The sequence below is a fragment of the Camelina sativa genome, chromosome 3 (assembly GCF_000633955.1).
Source record: "Camelina sativa cultivar DH55 chromosome 3, Cs, whole genome shotgun sequence".
In the NCBI taxonomy this organism is placed as follows: Eukaryota; Viridiplantae; Streptophyta; class Magnoliopsida; order Brassicales; family Brassicaceae; genus Camelina; species Camelina sativa.
In genome coordinates, this window is record NC_025687.1 from 21,284,924 (window position 1) to 21,291,913 (window position 6,990).

At 35.4% G+C, this 6,990-nt stretch overlaps 1 pseudogene; it reads right to left on the bottom strand.

The window, feature by feature from the left end:
• On the bottom strand, window positions 2,889–4,479 carry LOC109130718 (annotated as a pseudogene).

The window sequence follows — 6,990 nt, forward strand, 5'->3', positions numbered from 1 at the left end:
TGCAAATCTTATCAGTCTACAAAAGTAATGAGATATATGGTTTACGAAAACAAGTGGCAGGGTAGAGATAAGAGGAGAGAAACAGAGACGAGAAAATTATGAATGAAAAATGGTTGAAGTAGCGTACATAAATGTTTTTGAATATGTGAAATTCTGGTAGATAGAAAGATAATCCTCTATTTATAATCATATAACGATATGGATTAATAACCGTCAGATGAATGTCCACCGTAGTTAGTCATTAAAAAGTCCCAGATTTCTTTCTATTCAATGTATTCAAGACTATCCATTAATATTTTGACTATATTTTAAAAAACACAATTAATATAAATGTGAATATTATTATTTCTATTTTACATAATATTTTCTACTCTGTATAGTTTATTCAACTATTTTCAAGAAAAAAAAAAGTTAAATGGGTTCAATCAACATCCACCCATAAATGGGTATAAATGTTTGGTCATTTTATTTTGAATATGACTTCAGAAGAGATTTTCATTTAAAAACTTACTATATGAAAGTTAATTATTATCTTTGAAGAATAAAAAAGAGTAGTATATGTATTTTTCTCATAGATAGTAACGTCATTAGAACATCTTCAATGACTAAATCCTCATTAACAAAATAGTATTATTTTTAGTTTATTTTCGTTATCTAATTAAATTTGAAATGATAAATTTAAATTAACAAATTAGAACAAGACATGTTGCATTTGGGCTTAAACCATAGTTTTCTTTGAAACTTAAGAACCCATCTCTACTCTCTCCTTCGTTTTAATTATTTTGGATGATTTTATGTTAAGAAATTCACTTTAAAACCCCTTCATGTGCTATTATGATTACAAAATGTATCCAATATTACAATTAAATTTTAGACACAAAACTAGATTTCCTAAACTCCACCAATTGTTTTACGGCGCCTTCTCCATTGATTAGTGGCACCGTGCCTCCACAACTAGTCAGTAGCGTAGAAAGTAACATAACCGACCGTCAATCAAGGGGTGGGCTCACGGGCCAAGAGAAGACATAGACCTATTAAAAAGTGGTAGTGGGAGAGTTACAAAAGAAAATATAGGGAGAGAACTCTAGAATTCAGTGTATATGAGCTTAGTAATCTGAGAATTTATGACTTATCGAGAAGTGATTGTGTGTATCGTGCTAGTGAGAAAAAAAAACCACAAAAAGGCCAAGCAGTGGTTTATAGCGTTGATAAAAAAAATAGTTAAAGCATATGAAAGTAATATAACCGACTGTCAGTCAAGGGTGGGCTCACGGGCCAAGAGATTACATGGGCCTATTAAAAAAACTGGTAGTGGAGAGTTATAAAAAAATATTGGTTTATCCCTTTTTTTTTTTGGAAAAAAGTAGACATTGAGGATAAGAATCTGTTTTTTTTTGGAAAAGGCTCGTAAAGATTCTCTAACCATTCCATTCTTTCCACATCTATAATCCTATTAAAAAAAAAAACTGATTTGTTGGTCAGTATACTCCATAGTTTTTGTATATATATTCACATGAGAATATAACCACAAGATTATAAAAAAAATGGTTATGGCACTACAAGAAAACAGGCGTTTAACGAGTCCCATAATTGTCGCTAAACAGTCGCAAATCCTACTTTGTGACTACTTGGCGACTATTTCAGATGGTCGCTAAGAAATAGTCGCAAAATTTAGGTGTCTCAAAATGGTCGCAAATTTATGACGGAATTATGACTGTCGTGATATAGTCGCCAATAAGCGACTCTCTACAGACTCTTTATATTATGAAGCTTTGGTCGTAAAAGTAGTTACAAGTCAGTCGCAGGTTATTGATTAAATTGTGTGACCATTTTCAGACTCCTTATTGTCGTCGCAAAATAGTCCCCGTTTATTAGTAACCACTTTGCCACTAATCTGATAATTTCATAGAAATAAATTTGGTCGCAATTTGGTCGCAATTTGGTCGCAATTTGGTGACATTTTAGCATATAATAAACCTGTTTTATCTATCAAATTTGGAATGAATCACAATAAATAAAAATTGAAAACCAAATTACCACAAAAGATATCATAATTATTCATTAAACATAAAGATTAGCATAATCATTGTATTAACCAAAAAGATCATCCTAAAGCAAAACCAAGTAAAAAGTCTCAAACAAGCAATTCATGTTTTTTTAGAGAAGACAATGTTTAGAACTTGGAGTAAGTGGAGAAAGGGGATGTGGTGGCTGGTGTTGTGTCTAACTCGGTTGTTGGTGAGTACCTGACACTGTTGCTGGCTGTATGATGTCTTCTGGTGTGGAGTCTTTAGGTGCGGTTGCTGGTACAGTTGGTCGCAAGGAAGCCATAAATATTGAAAATCCTGGATCTTTATCTTTTATGTAGCTGTAACATCCGCGAACTAGTTCTGTATTTTTAGAGTGAGTGTCGACCGACACCAGGGGTGTGTCGATCGACACCACTAATTCTGGGTTTGTCGGGTATGTTTTTAATTCGTGATTTTGGTTGGTTTGGTTTGGTTGGGTTAGCTAAACCATGTATTTAAAGGAAAGGACGACCCAAGTCAAGAGTTTTTTTGGTTGTTTTGTCACCGACTTAGTGACGGTCGACACCAGTGACGTGTTAGCGTCGGTCGACACCGATCTAGTGTCGGTCGACACCAGACTTAACCAAGTTTGTGTTTTCCTGTCTTGATGTGTTGCTTGTGTTTGGTTTGTTGGCTTTAATAATGGAATTTCAGTTGTTTGTGTGTATAGCCCAGCAGATGGGAGGATGGCCTCACAGAGTGTTTATAATAATACTCATGCATCTCAATATGTGTTTGTGGTGCAGGTAAAGACAAAGTGTGATCATGGAATCAAGGCGATGAGGGGGAGGATGTTCTAGAGGCTTGATTGATTATGGTCTAGCTATTGTTAGGTNAAACGTTCCCTTTTTCCTTGGCGCTTATCAGGACTTGCATCGTAAGATTTAAAACCTCAGGGACACTTTCACATACATCCTCACACACAAGTTCAGGTTCGTAGTTCCACTTAAACCTCATATAAAAGCGAGATGAGTCGAACAAGAAATTATTGTTTTCTTGTACTTCATCTTTTGTCTTCCTCACACCAGTAAACTCGCAGATAAAAGTCCTGGCTCGTATTGGATCCCAAGAACGTAAACCCCAACCACAATTTGTCGTCTTGAACACTGCCATGTGTAACTTCAAACCGTTTTGAACCAATCGATTTTTACATTCGTTGGGGCATGAACAAGATTCACCTCACTCGTAAATCAATGGTTTTCGACACACCAAAATGGAGTTATGGTATGGTAACTCACCAAGGTTTCTTCGCATGCACATGCAACTTTGATGAAAGCATGGCTGACCTTGACAATTACGGCATCCAAATTCTTGGGGATCGATGTTTAAATCAAGCATCATTCTTGAGTGATCCTGAGATGTGATGTATTCAAATTCTTCAGGAATTGTTTTGTCATCTTCATCTACATCGTTAACCAGCGGCACTCGGAAATCCTCTTTTCCAAAAGAAAGATCTTGAAGTATAAAACCCTGCCTCGGGTCGTGCGTCCTCAATTCTTCATCTAATTTCCAGCTTGCATAACCAGAATTAGGTTGTTTTGGTTTCCTCACCATTTTAAACTTGAACTCTTTACCCCCGCTTTTTCCTATCACATAATACGTTTCAAAAACTAGATAAAGTCCATCATAAATGTATACCTTTCTCGTGTCATCATTGGGGTCGCCTCTACCTCGGATGACTCTAACGTCATTTCCTATTCTTCTACTGGTATCAAGTGCAAGGTTTCCTCTGTCCATAGTTTGATCACGAGGTAAACCGTTCTTATCCGTTCCGCCATATCCAGAATAATCAAGCATTCAAGATCTTCGGTTTCCTCATCGTACTGTCCTAATGTAACCACACTTGTTGCAAGAGGTTCTACTGAACCATCATCAGCCGTCATAAAATCAATGCCACCAAACCGTTTGTTTGTGAAGCCCGACTAAGCACATTTCACCCCAGTAATAAAAAATATCTCCTACTTGTACTCCAGGAACAAGACCAATCCTCCTTTTCATATTAGTTTGGACCCCATAGTCCTACAATTAACGATCGCTGTTATAAGCATGTCTCTCTGGAGATTTAGTTGGCAAAATCTCCGTCTTACCGCTTCAAAACCAACTCAACTATCTCCTGGTTTCCGGTTTCCCTTTCTGCTTTGGTTATCCCTGAATCAAAGTTTCGGGAAGAGAGAACCTTTCTTGTTTTGGGATCTTCTGTTTTTGCCTTTTTCACCGGGGTCCTCAAGTTTTTGAAACCCTTTGGTCGACCAAGCCCTTGTTTTTTAGGAGCAGTACTTGGACCAATACCAGAGGAGTAGTTGTTGAAGTCATCAGATGGTCTCACAGTTCGTAGTTGTGTGAGAGCTAGAGGAGGAAGGCCGAAGGTTGATGGTGATGGGTTTTTTGGGATGTTGATGAGGTTATCCATTGCAAATCTTATCAGTCTACAAAAGTAATGAGATATATGGTTTACGAAAACAAGTGGCAGGGTAGAGATAAGAGGAGAGAAACAGAGACGAGAAAATTATGAATGAAAAATGGTTGAAGTAGCGTACATAAATGTTTTTGAATATGTGAAATTCTGGTAGATAGAAAGATAATCCTCTATTTATAATCATATAACGATATGGATTAATAACCGTCAGATGAATGTCCACCGTAGTTAGTCATTAAAAAGTCCCAGATTTCTTTCTATTCAATGTATTCAAGACTATCCATTAATATTTTGACTATATTTTAAAAAACACAATTAATATAAATGTGAATATTATTATTTCTATTTTACATAATATTTTCTACTCTGTATAGTTTATTCAACTATTTTCAAGAAAAAAAAAAGTTAAATGGGTTCAATCAACATCCACCCATAAATGGGTATAAATGTTTGGTCATTTTATTTTGAATATGACTTCAGAAGAGATTTTCATTTAAAAACTTACTATATGAAAGTTAATTATTATCTTTGAAGAATAAAAAAGAGTAGTATATGTATTTTTCTCATAGATAGTAACGTCATTAGAACATCTTCAATGACTAAATCCTCATTAACAAAATAGTATTATTTTTAGTTTATTTTCGTTATCTAATTAAATTTGAAATGATAAATTTAAATTAACAAATTAGAACAAGACATGTTGCATTTGGGCTTAAACCATAGTTTTCTTTGAAACTTAAGAACCCATCTCTACTCTCTCCTTCGTTTTAATTATTTTGGATGATTTTATGTTAAGAAATTCACTTTAAAACCCCTTCATGTGCTATTATGATTACAAAATGTATCCAATATTACAATTAAATTTTAGACACAAAACTAGATTTCCTAAACTCCACCAATTGTTTTACGGCGCCTTCTCCATTGATTAGTGGCACCGTGCCTCCACAACTAGTCAGTAGCGTAGAAAGTAACATAACCGACCGTCAATCAAGGGGTGGGCTCACGGGCCAAGAGAAGACATAGACCTATTAAAAAGTGGTAGTGGGAGAGTTACAAAAGAAAATATAGGGAGAGAACTCTAGAATTCAGTGTATATGAGCTTAGTAATCTGAGAATTTATGACTTATCGAGAAGTGATTGTGTGTATCGTGCTAGTGAGAAAAAAAAACCACAAAAAGGCCAAGCAGTGGTTTATAGCGTTGATAAAAAAAATAGTTAAAGCATATGAAAGTAATATAACCGACTGTCAGTCAAGGGTGGGCTCACGGGCCAAGAGATTACATGGGCCTATTAAAAAAACTGGTAGTGGAGAGTTATAAAAAAATATTGGTTTATCCCTTTTTTTTTTTGGAAAAAAGTAGACATTGAGGATAAGAATCTGTTTTTTTTTGGAAAAGGCTCGTAAAGATTCTCTAACCATTCCATTCTTTCCACATCTATAATCCTATTAAAAAAAAAAACTGATTTGTTGGTCAGTATACTCCATAGTTTTTGTATATATATTCACATGAGAATATAACCACAAGATTATAAAAAAAATGGTTATGGCACTACAAGAAAACAGGCGTTTAACGAGTCCCATAATTGTCGCTAAACAGTCGCAAATCCTACTTTGTGACTACTTGGCGACTATTTCAGATGGTCGCTAAGAAATAGTCGCAAAATTTAGGTGTCTCAAAATGGTCGCAAATTTATGACGGAATTATGACTGTCGTGATATAGTCGCCAATAAGCGACTCTCTACAGACTCTTTATATTATGAAGCTTTGGTCGTAAAAGTAGTTACAAGTCAGTCGCAGGTTATTGATTAAATTGTGTGACCATTTTCAGACTCCTTATTGTCGTCGCAAAATAGTCCCCGTTTATTAGTAACCACTTTGCCACTAATCTGATAATTTCATAGAAATAAATTTGGTCGCAATTTGGTCGCAATTTGGTCGCAATTTGGTGACATTTTAGCATATAATAAACCTGTTTTATCTATCAAATTTGGAATGAATCACAATAAATAAAAATTGAAAACCAAATTACCACAAAAGATATCATAATTATTCATTAAACATAAAGATTAGCATAATCATTGTATTAACCAAAAAGATCATCCTAAAGCAAAACCAAGTAAAAAGTCTCAAACAAGCAATTCATGTTTTTTTAGAGAAGACAATGTTTAGAACTTGGAGTAAGTGGAGAAAGGGGATGTGGTGGCTGGTGTTGTGTCTAACTCGGTTGTTGGTGAGTACCTGACACTGTTGCTGGCTGTATGATGTCTTCTGGTGTGGAGTCTTTAGGTGCGGTTGCTGGTACAGTTGGTCGCAAGGAAGCCATAAATATTGAAAATCCTGGATCTTTATCTTTTATGTAGCTGTAACATCCGCGAACTAGTTCTGTATTTTTAGAGTGAGTGTCGACCGACACCAGGGGTGTGTCGATCGACACCACTAATTCTGGGTTTGTCGGGTATGTTTTTAATTCGTGATTTTGGTTGGTTTGGTTTGGTTGGGTTAG